Source organism: Cydia pomonella, chromosome 21, assembly GCF_033807575.1.
Source record: "Cydia pomonella isolate Wapato2018A chromosome 21, ilCydPomo1, whole genome shotgun sequence".
In the NCBI taxonomy this organism is placed as follows: domain Eukaryota; kingdom Metazoa; phylum Arthropoda; class Insecta; order Lepidoptera; family Tortricidae; genus Cydia; species Cydia pomonella.
In genome coordinates this window covers 6,307,132-6,328,258 of record NC_084723.1, presented here as the reverse complement: position 1 = coordinate 6,328,258, position 21,127 = coordinate 6,307,132, and the positions used below count along the sequence as shown (strand labels likewise).

The window sequence follows — 21,127 nt, the reverse complement described above, 5'->3', positions numbered from 1 at the left end:
ATAACAGCGGCGGCAGTATGGTTATTCAGATTTACGAGTGTTTACAATAAAGAATATGGAGTCCGACCGTACTAGGTACGACAAATGTAGCATTCCTATGGGATTTGTATATATAGCCAGGTTAGTGTAAACTTAGCGTAGCCGGAATCTGAATGAGACTCAATTTCGCAATGCATATATGTCTAAAACCTAATTTTATTACAGGAAACGCATATCTGGCTAGGGGAGTAAGTAATTAAGTGAAGTAAAATGTAGGGTGTTGAGGCCGAGAGAGTTATCGATACTGATCTGAAATTTGTAACCTGACCAGATGGCTGGCTGGAGTAATCAGGGGAACTCTTCAACTGTTATATATCTATAGCGATTTATGTGTTTTTACAGTATATTTAGTAGCACCTCTCATCAAGATACGTTTTTACTTTTCGGTTAGCGTCCCCCTTCCCTCCTTCCACTAGACTCCGACACGTGTACCATCCCCGATTGCATTGAACTAGCGGGTGGGTATCCCACCTTTCTTTCTTTTAATTTATAACGTGTTTATTTAATTACACATTTCCTTCGACGCGCTAACACACAACGTTTAGCACCTTACGCAATCATTCAAATATCAACCTTAATGCAACAGCGATAAGAACTAGTTACGTCAATAACGCATAATAAGTCACACGCGACGGCTGAGCCTGTATTATTAACCTAGTACCATACTGACTCGATTTTGAAATCGAAACGGGTTCTTTTGTCTCACTTTTTGTAGACAAATCCGTTGGCCGGTATTAGACAGGTCTGACAAGTATTTGTTATCGGTGTGATATTTAAGAAATTGCAAAATTAGACAATATGAACCCCCAGTAAGACTAGGTTTTACGTAAGACTGAGATTAGGTATACTCAAAGGGCCTACTGCGAACCACGTTCGACGTGTTGCCTCCCTGTCACACTTACATACAAATTTACAAGTATGACAGAGAGGCAACACGTCGACCGTGGTTTGCGTTGCGTGCCCCAGTAATAAGAAGCTCCCATATAGAATGAACCATACAGGTAAAAATAATATTAGAGATAAGAATTCCAAACATGACTGACAGTTTCATATACACGACTGCTGTTATGTATGCGGACTCACTTCACCGTGGAATACCTATATGAATTGATGGAGAAAGCAATAAAATGCAAGCAATACAAAATAGGTGCCCGTCCCGATTCCGAGCGCACGAGCGGATCATGTATAATTCATAGCGCTCGCTATGGGAAAGTCAGATCGGCGATAATATGTGTAATTGATCGACATTTCTACTTGTCTTCAACGTGTACTATAGCCGTTGGGCATTTAAATTCGCATATAATAATACTCGTACTAATAACTTATGTACTTATTCATAATTAATGCACATTATAGGTTCCTCGAAGGCTATTAACTACATTTCTACCTTATATCTACTACGCATTAGAAAGGGACAGGTTAACAATGCCGGATTTAGAGGTCTGGAGGCCTCGGGCAATAAAGGAGTGGAGGCCCCCTGGCCCCAAATTTTTTCCAAATAAAATGGTAAATTTTCCGAATTCTCTATTGTGGGGGCCCCTCTTTTGTGGAGGCCCGGGGCAGCAGCCCCGGTTGCCCTCCCCTAAATCCGGCCCTGGATAGGTATACGTTCCATACGTATACATATCCCTGTCTGTCCGTCAGATCATATTTATCGTAGACGGTTGTGACTTTATTCGCACACAGATTTGTCCATCGGGCACATTTGCCAGATACATCTTTATATACCGTGGGCCAATTAAACCCAACATATTTTAACCATGCATTCCTGAGGTCATAAGGAGCAAAAAATATATTAGTTTTGGCCAAATTCGCCTAAAAAACTTTTTCTTGTCAAAAAAAAATCCTTTTGCGTTTTCTGCACACGACACGTTATTTTTTTTACACCTTAGTGAAAAAAGATCATTACAACAAATAAGTTCTTTTTTATTTACAGATGAAAATTGCGAGTTTACATAAAAACTTTCACTAAGTTATAACAGAAACAAATTTTCACGGAAATTGTCATTATCTCTAAAACTAGACTGATTTCAGAAAACATTGTATGACATTTTAGTCTCTAAATGCGGTCAAGAATACACGTTTGAAATCTGTCGCGTTTAATTGGCCCACGGTGTATAGGCACATCAACTTAGCAAACGTGTACTATGTACATAGTCTCGTAAAAGAGCTTGATGGACAATTCCCACAAACATTAAAACGATCATATTCGTATTCAAGCAAGCATAACTATTAAACTAACAGTACACTAGGTTAATCACACTCATCGCAGCTTCGCCCATTTGCTTATTGCCCATCGACCCATGGTCAATTGATTATGTATTGCGTAGTTGGAAGACCGTTAATCATGAGTTGTGGTACAGCTCTAAAAACATGAATAAGCTATAACCATTAGTTTATTGAAACGTTTTAATAAATGCATTCAATCCAATGACTCCTATTTGATCTGTCTAGACTCCGTTTGTGTCAATGCCAACCGGCAGCGACACAGGTGTCAGCCACTATGTAAACTTGATTATAAACTGAAATAAAAGTCTTACGTGAAGGAAAAAGTGACCAAGTCCACCGGTGGCGGAGGCCGGAATCGCACCCGCGTTTTCCACCGCCCGGCCACGGCGGTACCCTTCCCAAATTCGTTAGTTTATGCTAGTGTGTGTGTGAAAGTGTATGTGTGTATGTGTTGAAAGGCTAGGCGCCTCTAAGGGCGAGCAGTACGTGGTTCCACCCCTTAATTATTTAATAAAATAATTTGATTTGCTCCCTATTTGTACTTAAACTTGATATTTTCACAGAAACTTGACATTTATGACGTCTTCGAGATGTGGTGCTGGAGGAAGGTGCTCCGTATCCCCTGGACAGCATTTCGAACTAACGTCTCCATATTGCGAGAACTCAAAATCTCATCGCGGTTGTCATCTGAATGTCCACGCATAGTCCTTCAACACTTCGGTCATATTGCAAGAAAAGACGGTGGCAACCTCGAAAAGCTCACTGTGACCGGCTAAGTAGACGGGAAAAGGCCTGGACGCGGACGAAGTCCAATACGTTGCTCTGACCAGATCCGCACCGCACCGATCTTGACTCCACAGTTCACATGGCAGATGAAGAAAGAAAAGATCATAAGGGAGAAAGTGATACAAAAGGAAGGTCACGACCATCAATATTGAAGAATATGACGCAAGGAGGAGGTAAAAAACATTTTGAACATTTCATCAGCTTATCTACTTCTGCATGCTGACTGTAACATGTGTTACAGTTACAGGTTATACACGAACGGAACTGTTAATTGCAGCAACTGTACCTCAATCGTTAATTATTGCCCATCAGCCACGGACTGTTAACGGGATCGATCCGTTATGCATAACATTCAGTTTTACCTCCATTTGTGGAATTTGTAAGGTTATGACGCATATGTAATGTAGGTATCCGTTCAGACGCTAACCTAAACGATGAATAGATAGACGCAATCGTTGAATAGTTGATGGCGCCAAAAGCAGTATTTAATATAGGTATTTCAAGTTATATTCAAGTTACCTAAGGGGCAATATAAAATGCCATACTTTTGAGAAATCTTCAAAAGAGATCTCATAATCATTCAAGTACTTAGTACTAGCTATTTATTTTCAAAACCGTCCCACATAAGTCATTGCGGATAATTAAATAAGAGGCAGGCTTCTCAGCACCCCTGATCCAAACAACATGCAAAGAATTATGAGGGCCTACCTCGAACAGGGGTCATTTATATTTCGTGTGCCTCCAAATTCGATCTCAAATATGATCATCATCATAAGTTCAGCAGGTGGCAGACCTGCTACCCTTGATGATACCCTTGCCCAAATTTAGTCTACATTCCAGAACATGTCTTCTTCGATGATTGTCTGTCATTCGGTAGACACGATCAATTGACCAATACGATATTACCAGCTTATTGACAATGACGAAGCGTGCTAATGCTTTCGGCTATGTCCGTAACTTTCGTCTTCAGCTGAATACGACTGACTAAATTATGATAATTGTCATATTCTGCACCTGACAAATCAATTACCTACCTACATGCTATAGCGTCAAATCTACGTGCGTAAACACCCGGTCCGTGACATTGTCGACATAACGACACGAATAACAAATACTCATCTCAGCTCGACCTTCGTATGTTACACATACTGACGTACGCGTGCCTACATTAAAATGCACGTACGCCATTTTGAAAATGAGTGCGAGTGGTCAACCATGCTTAACGTACCATGACGATAGCCGTTACATGTTAACGTGTAAAATGAGTATGCCTTATTACAATATAATAGAGTTCAATTATTTGTGTTGCACGAATTATAGCTGACAAAGTCCTTATGGCACCGAGATAAGATCTGAGAAAGGTCAGTTAAATGTGTTGCTGTCAGTTCATATCAAAGACAAGTTGATCATTTGCACCTTATGCTTTTATAACAAAAGCGAGAATTGTATACATGTCTCTGATATGGATTGTATGTCTCAATGGCAATTTCCGGGCGAAAGGTGACAAAGATTGTTAGTAAATTTCGAAGATTTTTTACCTTTTAGGCTTGAAGGTAGGATTAAAGTGGGGGGAGGTTATGGAAGCGTGACTGAGGGGGAAAAGGATGTGCGGTTGGAATAAATTATGGTGTGCATGTGGCATCAATAAATTCCACATTTGTTTAATATACAGACGTAAAACAAGCTCCTACACATCTGTGGGATATTTTGTTAATATTATGTTGTATTTGTGATAATTTACGATTTGATATTTGAATGTTCACTAAATGTAATAGGAAATTTGTGTTATTTGGTCTGGTGGTGGCAGCTGCCCCCCTGCCTTACCCTGGCGGCGCCCTTGGCAGATGTCTGATACAGATCTTTGGATCTTTTTTAACTCGTTAACCCTTAACTGATCAATCGTAAACGTTCCTAAATCATATGCTCGATTGAAGATCAGTAAGGAACGTTTCTACAGGGTTGAAATTTGAACCACCAGCCATACTCTGCGTAGAGACTTTATAGGTCATACTGAACAAATTTTATTATAGGACCAATGCCAAAATTGCGAAAAAAAAATTAGGTTGTTTCCGGCTGATTTCGGTGTATTCCCATCTGTGCCCGCCCCACGCAACCGCCGCCATACAAGGGGCGGGCACAGATCGGCATGATTTGTATGTAGCACCTTATCCCATCTGTGCCCGCCGGGCACAGATGGGAATACACGCCGATTTCTATGGGACAGCCAACATTATGACCTATAAAGTTACTTCGCAGTGTTATGGCTGCTGGTGGTTAAAATTTCACCCTGTATTTAGTTTGGTGCAAATTAGCCCGTCTGGTTTAGGCATTCTGGACTAACATTAACAAACTTGTATTTATCTTCGTAAGTCTTCAATGTTGTAGTTTACCCAAAGATAATGGGTCTCATTGTGACATAACTACGTCTTCACGGCTTGACACAACATCGGAAGTATTACGTGAGAAAGCGACAATCGCGGCTTAATTGTTAACGTAATGGGATAAAGGGTCCTCCCTCTACGTCTTTTACCCTCAATCTTGCCCTCCAAGATGTTAACTATGTTAAAAAATGTATATTTGATTATTATTGTGTCAAATTTCGTCGCATTAAGACACTTTTATTCGATTTTAAGTCTATTTATATTAGAATTACTTCAGTTGCTAAAAGGTTATTTCACTAAGAATAAGAATCTTTATTTGCTGTAAACATTACCAGGTACATAGGGTGTTTATACGATAGGTGGTAGGTTTTATTTTTAACCAGAAATGGTATTTGATTGTATTTTCCAAAATTATTTATTTATTTAACCTTCCTTGAAGTATTTCACAGAGTGTCCCGTACTTTAATTTCATGTATTCTGCGCTTAAAACGATGATTATTTTACCAGGCATATGTTTGCCTATTTGTCACAGAAAAAGAAACTCCTATATCAAAAAATCTTCAGAAAAAACGCGGTTGTGAGTGAGTGAGTGAGTGTGTACATGCTCCTCCCTTTCCTCTCCGATTGGTTCGGAGCGGTGGTGCCGAGACTCCGCGAGAGGCTCTCGACGCGAATGCTCCCATTGTACAAAAGAAAACTTTAGGTACAGTACAAAAGGCGGACTTGCCATGATGCATTATCTACTAGACAACCTTAAGTCAAAGCAGAGAGATTGTGGACGGTGCTACTTCAACAACAAGCTGATTAAGAATGTAAATTGCCTTGCAGGGCTCATAGCTGTTTTAGTATACCACCTTATGTATGTACCTATGAGAGCAATAAATTACTGAATTACCGACATTACAACAACAAATCAATCATAAATGGGCTTCTCTTAATTCGTCATGCCAATGCCAAAATGGAACCCTTATAATTTCGTAATTGCATGAATCGTATCTAGTGACAGGAGCAGAAACAAATGGCAAAGTATTGCCAAAGGCAGGTTTATTTATTCCACAACCCGTCAATGAAATACTTAAGCAACATAACTTACAGAAGAGGCACCTGCAAAAACTAGTGTCAGTCTCAGTACTCCGTGAACAAGCCACTAGCGAGACAACTAAGAAAATTGCAACTATCACTAGCAAATTACTTAGAAAACATAGTTATCAATCTAAGAATGTTACGGCAATGTTTTAGAAATCCATCGCTCTCCAATAGAAGCGTAACGGCCATTAAGAGGCCGAAACAAAATTGCCCATTTCACTTACAATTTTCTTGCGTGTCTAGTTACATCTGAAGCGTGTAATGTGATTTAGACGTTATGACGATGGGGGAAAGTTAATAATTGAAAGTTGAGAAAAGTATGAGACGGCATCTTCGAAGGACAAACTACTAAGTAATTAGCGAGATGGACTGAGGTTACTATCACGCTTATGGTTTCTTTTTATGCGTGTAAAAGCATAATTTATGCATATCGTAACTGTTTGGATATTGCCATGTTCGTTGTTCTTGAGACCATTTATTTTAAGTCTGTAGAGTCACGTGCAGAATCTTACACAAGAACGCGCAATAATATATGACATGCTTTATGGCTTCAGAAATAAAATTAATTAAGCAAATAAATATACGACATTATTACACAAATCTAAGTCCCACAACTCCCACAGTAAGCTCAATAAGGATTGTTTTGTAGTTACTTACTTAGACAAGGATTTACAGTGTGTCCATAGCCATTGGACAAAGCCGAAATGTACATATGCATTAGGGTATTTAGAACCAGTGTACAAAGTATCATAACAACCGGTGTAGCGGTTTTGAAGAAATTAACAAATTACCATTTTTTACTTTGGAGCAGCCTGTATGTGTTAGTAGCTCCTAGGGTAATATCCTCAGAGAATAGTATGGAAACTTCTTCGACCTTTTTGATTATCTTTTTTATTTATGACACTAATAAGCTTCTGACTTTTGTAAAATGGCATCATTATCAAATCTCGAATCTCTATATTTTCGAACAAATTGTCAAAAATACTGCCAAAAATTAACACAGTGTGTTTCTTTTTGTTGTCGATTATTGCAAACAACTTTTGTTCGAAAAATGTATTTTTTTATCTTTTGTTCTAATTTAAAAAATATTAACGTCAGAGCATTCCTGAGAAGTAACCCTACGTGGGATTTCAGGGTTTATCCAATGGCTAAGGTCACCCTGTATATAATATACTTGTAAATACTTAAATACATAGAAAACACCCATGACTCAGGAACAAATATCCCCGCTCATCACACAAATAAATGCCTTTCATCGGCTTCATAGGCAGGGTCACTACCCAGACCCACGAGGCCAGGCAGGTCGGTCGGTATTGCATAAATAAGATTGTAAAGACCGATTCTAAATGATAGATAATAATTGAAAATATTAGATGTTATATTATAGACATAGAGCACCCGATCTCCTAAGCTAAAGGTTTTTTTGCCTTAGGTTACTTGAAACATAGGTGAATTACTTTGTTTCATTCAATTCTAATTTACATATTAAAACTTCTGTGGCTTCCTACAACATAGTGACTCATTTCATTCGGTCACAATTATTTTTAAAATTTAGTCGATCTATGATGACTAAATAAGCCTAAAGACAGAATCATCTTATAGGGTCATCTTTGAATTTATCATATTGTATAGAACGCCATGGTACAATTTGCAATAATGAAGTGAACCAAACATGCAAGCTCCTGTGGTTACGGCAAAAAGACTGTGTCAAATTTTTTTGTACCTATAGTTTATGTAGAACATAATATTATTTCATTGTACTCTACTGTATAAGTTTGTAACTGGAAAATAATAACTAGTTCAAAAAGATTAGGTAGAGGACTTAAAACGTAACAGTAAAATACAAGTACCTCCCTATTGTGTCACCTCAGTCCTACTGTTGTTTGTCCAACAGTAGGAATGTTTGGTGTTGTTACATAAGCTAAACAATGGTTTAGATGCTCGACCAACCCGTCACGCGTTTACGAGGCAACGGAAACTAAACAAGGCAGTCATGACATTCCTAATGCTAACTAAACTCATTGAAGGTGTATTCCAATTGTCACCGCCCCACGAGGCCATACATGAGGCGGGGCAGATGGTAATGATTCGTAAATTGCACCTAATTCCCATCTGTGCCCGGCGGGCAAATGGGAAATCACCAAATTGAAGCGGTACTCTCATCAGAGGGCCTACCGCGAACACCGTTAGACTTAAATTTTCTGTACAAACTCAAGCCAATGAAAATGAAGACTACGTTTGTATTGGAGAAGCGGTCGCCCCCTTTCTTCTTAATTTATTGCAATAAATTACAAGACGCATTGACTTCTTTTATTTAAACAGCATATTCAAAATAGATATTTTTTTTGTTACCAACCTACCATACCTATTCAAGTTACGGATTTAAAGGTCCGACTACGCTGGCCCGCTTCCCCTGCGCCCGCGCAAGCAATGACAATACTCAGGTTATGACATCGGAAGCTTAAAAGGCAATTGTCTCGGCGTAATCCGTTGACAAAATCGCTGGGAAGCGGCAGCGACCAACTAAATTTTAAAAAGGGCTTATACGCCATTTTAAAGTGATGATTTAAGTCCATTATGAATGAAGTATTAAACAAAGGAACAAATGTTTACCAATCTCGATAATTGAGCGTTGAAATTTCCCTGTCTTTTTGATAGAATCTGGCGTATAGGTATAATGAAAAAATGCTCTGAATTGGTTGGAGTTGATAGGTACGCATTTTTTTCTCCTACCTACCTAAAATAGGTACCTACTTTTTTTGCAATTATTATATACGTAGGTATCTGAATACAAAAGTAATTTTAGTTTGTCCGCCTCTGAACCAAGAATGAAGGAATTTTGATTATGATAACAGTCTTGAACAAAAGATTATTTTCGGCTTACCTATTAATTTAAGTGCTTACCTATCTTCAGTGTTAAACTGTGAAGTTTCTATAAGGACTATTTTCGTTTCTACATTTTCCCTGCTGGCGTAGTTCAATTAGCAAATATGTTTATCGGCATTGACATTCTACACATATTGCAAATCAATGACAATGACTCGCACTTTCGCCACTACTAATAAAATGCCCATCGCGTATGCCAAATAGCCCTTGTGATACGTGTAAACGCGTCGAATCTCAAGTTAGAAAGTGGAAAGTACTAAGTGGAGAACATTACAAATTAACTTTTAGCGGCTACGTAAACATTTGTTATAATATCTTGTATAACGAAGCGGCCAAAATACTCAAAATAGGGTAATTCCACGAGACTGTAACGTCAGTTACCAATTCTTTCGTGTGTTACATTAATTAGGCAAATTTAAGTATCCAGATATCTACCTGTAGGGCTACGCCAGACATACAGACACATACATTTGATTAATTAATGTAAGAACTCACAAAAGAATTGGTAACTGACGTTACAGTCCCGTGGAATTACCCAATATAGATTAGCCGCACAGAGTCAACTATTTAAACCCTTCCAGAAGGCAGGGGGCCTAGCGAAGATGATAATCTTTGATAAAAAACCCCAATCGAAACTTAAATATGAAAATAGTCACGTGACTTTTTGTAGCTTCCGACATGTCGATACATACACCAGGGTTGTAACCGCGAAAATCGAAGTTCGTCAATAGCGGGTTTTTTTCTCTGTCACTCTTACGCCTTAATGAGAGTAAAAGAGAAAGATCCTCGCAATTTGCTAATTTCTGTTTTCGCGGTAGGCCTCCTGGGGCCCATTTCTCGAACGGTGTTAGACTTTTTATAACATTATTAGTACACGAACTGTCAAATCGTATGGGTTAACATGGAAACACACTAATAATATTAGTCTAATACCATTCAAGAAATGGTATCCCTCAATCTCTAACTCCTTTACATTGTTTTTATTTTTTGCCTGACTGCGACTTGTTTGCTGACAAAAATCATAAACTTTTAAAAGATTTTTTACGTTTTCGTGAATCAACATCAGCTTATTATTTTCATATTATCATATAATTTTATCAAAATTCAAAATTTAAAAATTTATTCTGCAAGTAGGCCTCAAGGGCTCTTTTACAAGTCAATACAACATTTATAGTAACATCATATAGTGACATGAAAAATACATAACAACATTTATAAATACAAGAGCCAATACCTGGGTAAACATTACATTATAATAATCTTAAAATAAATAATTAATACAATACAATAGAGATGTATAGTCTCTATGGTTAAAAACACATTAAATCTGGAGATGTAAAAGGTCCCCAATGTCAGAGTACTAATACTAATAAAATTTGGAGGTGTAAAGTCTCTCCAAGTGTCAAATAAAATTTATACTAAATAAATAAACCGCGTCTGGACTGTTAAACTAGCAGTCTCATAAACTAATGCTACAATCTGTACATAACTAGTATGTACCAAGTCAAGTATATTATACAATATGACAGAGACGTATAGTCTCCACGGTTAATACATTAAGTTTGGAGATGTATAAGGTCCCCACGATCTGAGAAAAATAATAATACACAATAATAAGATTTGGAGGTGTAAAGGTTCTCCAAATGTCAAAAAATAAAAAATAAATAAAAAATTGTATGAAATACATATTTCACGTCAAGAGACTGTTAAGCTAACAATCTTAAAACTAGTTCTACAGAATACATAACTACTATGTATTTAATATGTCAATGGCATCATCAAAATAACGAAAACATAACAAACATTAATAAATGTAATTAGTAGATAACTGTCATTGGCCATCTGTTATGTAATCACTCATATGTAAAACTTTTATTTACGGCTGTTGTTGTCCTAAATATCAATAAATAAAAAAATACATATGGTTGAACAGCTAGAAACAACAGCGCCATATGCCTCTCCGGGACACTGCACGCAAAACTATTACAGCTTTTGAGACTGGATACTTGGCCATGATTCCGTGTCTCCCAAGTAGTGATCTATTTTATAGTATCCCTTTTTGAGAAGTGCATTTTTGACGTATTGCTTGAATGAAGTATAGGGCAGATTCCATGCCTCTAAGGGTATCACCTAACTTATAGCTCTATTACTATTTAGTTTTACAGCGCTTTGGCGCCCCTTAGCTGTAACGATGTTCAATTGTATTTCAATAAATATCAATATCAATTATTTCTTTTCTTTCGACGTTTGTCGATGTACGATTGTCATCATGGCTAGGCCCCCAAATGGCGCCGTTTTTTAATATACGATGCTAAAATACCTATAAAATATCAGCAAGTTCCAGCGTAAATACATATGCACCTATCGATTTACACAAGTACCTCAAATTACTGTAATCGTTGATTACTCTTTTCGACGACTGAATACCATCGCTATCAGATATATCGGAGCCGCCAAGGTGCTCACACATATCTGAACACGCCTCTATTGTCAAGGAGTTAAAGTGCGAGTTCAGATATTTTTGAGCATCTCGGCCGCTCCGATATATCTGATAGCGCCTGTACCTTTACCACTGAATTGGAAATGTGTTGAATTAGGAAATATGGAAAGGAAACAATGCGTAACGCAAGGAAAGTGATAAGTGGTGAACAGACCCCATTTTCTCACTCACCAGCTCTTAATTATCACTGCAAACAATTATAACAGAATTCTATACAGTCTTCCTCTTATACCTAACATTGTTACAAGCTAATTTAGACCTTACGTCTGATTCCTATGATTCTGTTTTATTTGTGGTTGGTTTGAACCAGTTTCTTGTGGGAAATGTGTGATTACATTACTCAGAAAAATGTCTTAAGGGCGTCACACACGGCGAAGATACTATAATATTTTATCTTAATAAGAATATCGCTCACTATACAGTTTGTATAAACTATCACAGTCGGCTAAGATAATATATGACATATTTTCATATGACCGTATCTTAAGCTATCAAGCGATATGCCAATTTTATGTTAAGATGCCTAGAAAAGAAAAGATGTCATCTAAAGATGCGAAATATATCTTAACATGCTATCTTAAGATACTAAATATATCGTAAGATCCTTATACGAATATAATATAAATAGGTACAATAATTATACACTGACTTGAGATATCGAGCGGATATATTATCGTAACGTAACAGTGTGTGATACCTTAATATACCTACTATATTAATATTTTATATAACCAGGCATCTTAAGATAAAATATTATAGTATCTTTACCGTGTGTGACGCCCTTTAGTGTTTGGAGTGGTGTCAATTTTAAATGTGCATTGACTCTTATCTGGTATATGCTGTTCAAATGTCATAACAATTATTGTTTATTTTTTTATACTGTAGGTATTAGGGTCTACGCTAGCTGGCGCGGGTGCACGGAGCGGACGAGCGGGTTAACGAAAAATAGTATGAGCGACACTAACTGAAGCGGACGCGTGCGGCGGATTTCACCTACTAGTATAGTCAAGTTAAGAAAAAGTATGGAAGTAAGTCGTGTAGTCGTGCTTTTTTTGGATTTGTTATATGGCGCAACTAGATTGTTTCCCCCGAGTTGCACCGTTTCTATTATGTACGGAAGACCGTTAAATTTTAGGTATAAACTATAAAGTGCCGTAATTTTGGAGTAAATTAAAAGCTATTAGGTTCAAGCTAAGTAGTGTATAGAGAACACCTTGGTGCATAGTATATCTTAATTAAAAAGATGTGCAATGTATGATACCCTAAAAAAATTTTTTTTTTCGATTGCGGCTCGAGGATAAGTCAGTCGGTTGGTGCAATCTCAAGTTAAGCTTTTTAAAGCATTATAAACATTCAGTTAACTTTGCACGCCTGGGCAAATTATGGAACATGTATTTTTAATTATTTTGTACATTGTGCTTCGGGGGAAATTAAAAGAGACGTGAAAATTTTTAAAAACGGTACTTATCTAAAGACACTACATTTGCACTAAATAAAAAATAGTTTTTTTTTTACCGGAAGTTTGTCAAAAAGTAAATAGAATTAATCGCAACGAACTGCAAGCGAAGGTGGTTGGCAGCACGCGGCGCGGGGCGCGCGAGGCGGGGAGATAGCGCAGCGCGCAGCTAGGGTTTGCAATATCCGACAATTTTTCGGATCCGGATACATAGAAATAGGATATCAAGAACGACTGTCAAACTTCAAAAGTGCGACCAAAAATAAAATGCAAGTTTGTGCGTAAATTGTCTATGTGAGATCAAAAATAGTGATGTCATGTTACAACATATTAATAATCTATCGGTGTTTGACTGCTTTATCGACTACTTATTCAAATGTGTTTGATTGTATAAAAAAATGATATACGAGTAGGTATGAAGTCGCTTCCCTTATGGTCATATAGGGCCCAAAAGGTGCCTTTGATGAAACCAGCATCATATTTTAGTATGTTGTTAAGCATGTTATTCTGACTAAAAAACCATCGGGAGACAGTTTCTAACGTGGTTAAGTCACCAGTTATGACGTCATCAAAATGGCCGGTGCCGTGTTCAGAATATTGCGTATACCACACCAAGTATATCACATGTAAGCTTGTGTGGGGTGTCATAAAAAGCAAAATTAAATGCGCTACAATATTGTTTATACATTTGACCTTGTAAATACCATAGTTTGCGAGAAATTTTAAGTTTTATTTAAATTTTCCCGAAAAAAAATCCGTTTTTTGTTTTCATCAACTTTACTAGTAACTTTACAGGAAGACATTGTATCAAGATATGAATGCTACATTAATAAGCTATAAAATTCCATTAAAATATTGAAAATCGGTTTATAAACAAGCAAATTACACTATTTTTGTTCCATACCGGATGACACCACCAAGAGTCGGATGGCTGTTTCAATACAATTTGCAAGGCAAATGATGTTTAAGATAAAGGTAACTTAAAATATTTTCGATAAAAGTATTATTATCAAAATTAAGAATACTGAGATCGTTTTATTGTAATTTACTCCGGATCTAGCTAGTTAAAGTTACACACTAATTAAACAAAAATATTTATTTTTTTACGTATTATTTTGTCCCAGAGCATGCACCTTCGCATGCGCAAAGCATAGTGTATTTAAATCCGTGTTTTACTCCCCCACACCCTGTACAGCGTTCTTTGCACTTACAAGACAATAGCTCCTTGCAGAGGTGTACGCTGGTCCATCATTTTTCTTTCGCCAAGCCTAGTTGCAAGAATCTAGCATTTGTGGGTCTCTATTCAGGTAAATTGGTCCCAATGTGGGTCTGTTAAGCCCTTTTTATATGCTGTAGGAGAGCATCTTGTTGAAGGAATATACTCGATCGCTCTGGTTTTTCCTAAACAAGATCCCCCTCGCAGTATTGACATTACCTATTTGTGTCTGGGAAGTTATATGTAGGGTTTGCAATTAGAATATTGTGATATTCTAATTATTCGAATATCCACCAAAATAAATATCCGAATAAACTGATTTAGATAACAAAGAAATAACGTTTTTAACTATGTTTTAATACAATGATATCACCCCAACTAATTTTAAATGATTACTTGATTACTATAATAGCTAACATAATGTTATCTCTAAAACCGTACTTAATAAGGAGGGTTTATATCTGGATTAGCTGGTGCATAGTTGGAAATACATCCAATGCCTCACCTCGTGTTCATTCGTCATGAAATACTAACTATGAAAGCAATACTTACTTACTTCACTGGATCAGTGACCCAAAAAGAATCTTGGCCTTTGATACAAGAACAACGTCACTCTGCTCTATTCTGCACCACTCCACGCTAGTTGGATACTCCGAGGGCGTTTTAGGGCTACTCTAGCTCCCTATTTTTCCTACGCTTTCATCTTCTCTATCTTCATCTCTGATAGGTCCCAGAATATTCCGCCAGAATTTCGTCTTCTTCACTAAGAACTTGTTCTTTTTTTTCTGATTCAGAGTCCAAGTGTAATACTTACCGATGTCATTCATCAAAATCTAATTATTGTCTTATAGACTTGAATCATGGACAGTCTACTGATCAGCTTGGACACTAGAACTCGGCGAAGCGCTGCTGAGCATCTTAGGGCATTTTGGATTCGAACATCTATCTCCTCTTCCCGATTACTTTAGGTAGGTCTTTTCTTTTCGATCTGCGATGGCAGCATGGTTCTATTTTTATCACTTGTCACTATGCCCTTCATGACAAATGATAAAGAGCCGACCATCTTAGCCCTATTCATTTGGAGATATTCTAGTGGTTGATTATCAGACCAATTTTCTCTCCTTCCTACTCTACTATCCTAGCCTTGGCCTTCAGGTTGCTTTTGTTTTAAGCCTATAGCCCCAAGTCATCAAGATATCCAATGATCTAATGTTTGCATTAAGCAACATTCTCATTCATTGTATAAAGTTACTGTGTGACATGATGTACCTATCAAAATTGATGTGCTGTTAGTATTTGAATTGATTAAATATATGAAAATACTATATTTCAATGACAAAATGGTATGAAATTATTCATAAATTTCATTAGAAAATTGTTCCGGTTATAGGTCAATAACCATATTTAACGGATCCGTAATATCCGGATCTTATGACCCGATATCCGGATATTTCGGATATCCGGATCTCAAACCCTACGCGCAGCGATTGTTCCGAGACAGTTTGTTTGACACTTTTGACGGGCAACGAGCACAAATCTTTCTTCTGGCATTAAAACGGAACTATTGTTTTAAACAATCATTGAGAGAACTAAGTAGTCTAACGTTTTCGTAAGTATATGGAAAAACGCGATTTTTCGAATTTAACAAACATTGAGCGTACCTGTATTTAATTTGTTGACTTGTCTGTCTGCATACTCAGAAACCCTACTATTTTTGCAGTACATGCCACTACTCGTGCCTCAAGAGCCGTGCTTCGTCGGTGCATCTACGCGCGTTCCTTCTCTTGCCACTAATCACGCGCTTGTCGCTTCTGTGTATTTATTGCTCTACGTTTTTGGTACTTGATTACAAAACTGCATGTTCCGTATAAAAATGCCAATTTTTTATGGGGTGCGAATGTAAACAAAATCAAATGAATATGATTGCATCAATTTCCAATAGTATTAAAATTTCCCCCGAAGTACAACGACACTTAAACATGAAAAACTACTTTCCGGGTGTCGCACCATGGTGCGAATTTGACATTGGATTTAGATATTTTTTCTAATTATTTACTCAATTTGCACCGAGTACATTACTTTCCCCAGACCCGCAATGGCCAAAATATTTTTTTTTTATGTTGTTTTTTTTTTTTACCTGTTCCGTAGCTTAAATTAACATAAATAACACGTGCGAATTTAGATATAAGTGTTGTAAAACGTACGCCAAATTACACCGAGTACACCTTTTTTCTCTTCTTAGTTATAACCATTACATTATTTTCAGCCGATTTCACCCCTTTCCGGGGGGGTGAATTTAGTAACGATTGTATAAAGTTCGATTTTTAGCCCATACAAAACAATCCGTAGTGATTTTATTAGTCCTTAGAATTAGTTCCTGACTTTAGTGAAATTTGAGTTAATTTGACCGTACTATACAAATAGCACCCGCGTGCGTGCGCACGCGGCGGGCGTTCGCGTCAGCTGGCGTAGGCCCTTATAGGAGGTAAATATCACATAATATGTACGAAATATCAATGATATTTACCAGGCGCTTTTCAGTGAAGGAAAACATAGTGAGGAAACGGGACTAATCCCAATAAGGCCCAGTTTACCCTCTGGGTTCGGCTCATGGGACCCCAGGCTCCTATGAGCCGTGGCAAAAATGCCGGGACAATGCGAGGAAGAAGATACTGTAGGTATTAGGAGAAGCAAACATCCACACTGACAAATTAACTGGATGGCCACTGTGTTTCACCTTTAGGTCCATTTTGTTTAATTCCTGCAATTGTATGCACGTACCTCTGTAGTAGTACATGAAATGGTAGTATTCTTGGAGTCTTTATAGTTTCTCATAGCTTAGAGGTTAGTTCTAGAATAGTTACATCTGTTTTACTTTTCATTTTGCTTTCTTGTACCTTAATGCTTGAAAAAAATTTTTTTGTTTGGTTTTGCTAAGGTGAAGAATTTTAATATAAGTACAAAATGTAAGCGCATAGTATTAGCAAGTTGTGTTTGCCTATAATTGGGTGAATACTCCGGTATGATTTTTGTGGTTATTATTTATTAAGTCCAATTGTATTTACAGTACATATGGTGCTACTTAATCGCACTAGTGCGAATATTAGCATATTACGAATATACATATACATGTGCGAATAGTTATTCGCAACTCGTGTCGATTTAAAACACTCCCTTCGGTCGTGTTTTAATTTATCACCACTTGTTTCGAATTTCCTATTTTTCGCACTTGTATCGTAATGTACTATTGTATTACACCTGTTGGAAAACCTTAATAAATAAAATAAAATCCACTTTACAATCCAATGAAAAGCATTGGGAAAACTAACTTGCCTTGACATAATGTTAAATGTGGACAAGTTGGTGGAATTGGTGGTGTAATCTTTTACACATACTGAATGTGTAAGGAACAAGTATTGCCTAAAGAACAAAAACTATTCAAGACTAACACTATACATTTGTAATACAGTCGGCGGTTATCAAATAAATACTGCTACTACTGGCCTTAGCGTCTATTTCAGACGATCTATGGTGCAATGTCTAGAGACATTACACCGCCTGGGACGGAGTCAAGGAAAACGCAGGGATGCCCAGCTCCTGCGCCTAATAAAATACTGCTACAGTGGCCAAATATATTGCCACAAACCTTTATTACTGTAAAAATAAATTGGCGGTTTTCACGACTTGTCTGTTATTTTCTGTACAAAACAAATGGAGCAGAGTTGTCTATTATGCTCTTAAGTAAAAATAACAAAAAACTTATACATATCCACATAGTAAACATTACATTTGGAGCTCATCTCTTTAATTCCTCTTTAATAATGATTATTATCCATAAACAATAGAAGGAAACAAGCCATAGATTTGCATAACAAGACACAGCATAATGGGAGGTCATTGATGAACCTCAGATTGTATGGGTCAATTATCTTGATGTGTACAAACAATGCTTTTGATGGCAGAGATTTGGGTAATAGTTAAATTGTGTTGATTGTTGGAGATCATCATGTTTGCATGCATAAAAATATACAGGTAGATTACTTCTAGTTTGTGATTAAATTGTTGTTGTGTTTGAGGAGACTACAGACTAATTACAGTGAGACATCTGATTCGGTTCTCGTATGTTTCTTTTATTTAATGAATGTTTTAATTATATAGAATTTTGACTATTGGAAACTCTATACATCTCTAAGTTAATTTGATTAACTATATAATCATTTAGTTCTGACATTTAGAGATGTTTACACCTGTAAATAATTTTAGATTATTTTTTTGTATCTGTTTGTGTTTTATTATTATTATTATTATAGTTTTTTTTGTAATTTAACATTTAGAGACTTTACACATCTCTAAGTAATAATAATACTTTAGTTTGCAATATTTTCAGTTAATAGTATTTTATAATTGTTGATGCGCTTGTTTTTACGTGTAGGTATGTAAATTCCATGTTGACGTGTAAAAGTGCCCTTGTGGCCTATTTGCTGAATAAATGTTGAAGTTGAAGTTACTGTTTGATTCTTTATAAAGAAAAAAAAAATGAATTAGTGTAAACTCTATACAGCATCAAGTGACCGGACAGTTTTTGATGCTTTTCATTATATACAGCAAAACTAATATCAAAGTAAAGCAGCTATACCCAAAAAATGTCAACATTTATGGGGGGTGAAATGTTATAATTTAAATGTTTACAATGTATTATATTTTTTACCATTAGACGGGCATAAGGCTCTCAGAAATCATTCAAAATTGAATCCTGTTACTGCGTTAAAAACATTCAAATCATGGTGGGAAATATCTCTTCTATAAAAGGTTTAGGGGCTTTTACATTTACCTTTTCGTCTCACATTTTCTGCTATCTTACCTACTGCTAAGAGGAAAAGGAAAAATAACATAATGCTTCTATCTTCTATGTTCCCATCAGCATAAAGTGTCACACAAAAAGTAATCTCCATTACGGTGTGACGCCATGGACATATTACAATACAGTGAATGAACTCTACCAAATAGTATGACCGATAGAGTATTAATGAGAAACATCTTCAATTTTGATTGGAAAAAAAACTAACAAGTGCTATCTAGTTTAGGTGTATATCTGTGTTAGTACAGAGAGATAGACAAACAAGAAGTCAATTAGAAAATGAAGGATTTAGTGTATTAACATAATACCTATGTTAAATGTTCAGCATAAATGCCAAAAGGTATGTGGTAGATTATTATTACTATCATTACCTCTTCAAGTGGCATATGTCGTTTTTGAGTTATTAGATTTTTGATTTTATTTCAATTAGTCTTTGAAATTTAAATGACATAATCCGTCGGGAGTCTACGGCATACCACTCCAAGGGTTAAATGTTTATTGACATTGTATGATGTGTGTTTGTAAAGTAAGAAAATTTTGGATTTATTTGACACAAAGGCAGTTAAATGTAGCCAATTGTTCGGCTAAGCAGTATGATGATGAAGTGCCTGTTAAATAAACAAACAGAATAATTTAAAAGTAATATAATAACAACTTAGGCACTCAAGACATGTCTACCCTAAAGAATAGTCAGTTAAATATTATGGCTATATAACCAAAACAAACTACAATAAAACAGATGCTCCTGCTGTTATTACATCAGCAGGCGCAGCAAAAACAGTACAAAACAAATAAAATGATCAAAACCGAGGAATGTTGTAACGATGTGGCGATCTACGCAATTATTATAATTATTCGTAAATAGAAAGTGCTCTGTGATTACGTTTAAATGCTTTTTTATCCTTAAATCCCACTTACCTGTACAAAACGGCCTTGTTGAGACTTTCCAACTTCGAATGGGATGTAACTTTCTGACCGCGATCGAATGATCTTTAATGTTACAATATTAATGACACTTAATTAAACCTTTGCTTTAAAATCAACTCGTGATGAATGAAGTAATAATGTTTTGATGACGATATCGTTTTGTAACGCACAATTTCGCTATTGGAGGTGAAAATACAACGAAAACTTTCTTGTATACGCGTACGTCCAGTGATGACTTCGTTCGGAAACTGGATGGACGGTTTAATTTTTTGATGTTGTTTCATTGGCGACAGTGGTGGGAGTGAAGTTACGTTCAGAAACTTATTTAAAAAAAGTACTCTACTAATTTCATTTTCGAGCGTCAGTTCATGACATGTTCATGAACAAACAACTTAAAACAATTTTTAGAAAAAGCCACGAAATTCATTTTTTTATTCTATGAGATGACGATGATAACCCACATACATAACATTGATAACCCTTCACGCCAATTTATTTTTATTTTGCTGCCTTTTTCTCGTGAAGGTAATGGCTTGACAGACTTTATTAGTATTAGGGCTCAATCTCTCCATGCTTGACTCGAACTATTGATAGATTAGTGGAAAAACTGTCTCGGGCGAGACTCGAACTCACGACTCTGAGATAGCAGCCCGCCTCTCGTCCAACTGAGCTACCAAGTCTCACCCATTGACAACGAATACTTCCACCACCTGGAGGACAGAAGCAGCAAATCGGGCTGCTTGGAGCAGATTCGGAGAGGCGT

At 36.7% G+C, this 21,127-nt stretch overlaps 1 protein-coding gene across 1 annotated transcript in view; it reads right to left on the bottom strand.

The window, feature by feature from the left end:
• The window catches only part of LOC133529467 (uncharacterized), a 31,686-nt gene extending 11,019 nt beyond the window's left edge, over window positions 1-20,667 (bottom strand). The window contains exon 1 of the mRNA XM_061867183.1: window positions 20,356-20,667. The gene's annotated coding sequence lies outside the window, so the exon portion shown is untranslated. The remainder of the gene's footprint in view (window positions 1-20,355) is intronic.
• Between the last annotated feature and the right edge of the window lie 460 nt (window positions 20,668-21,127).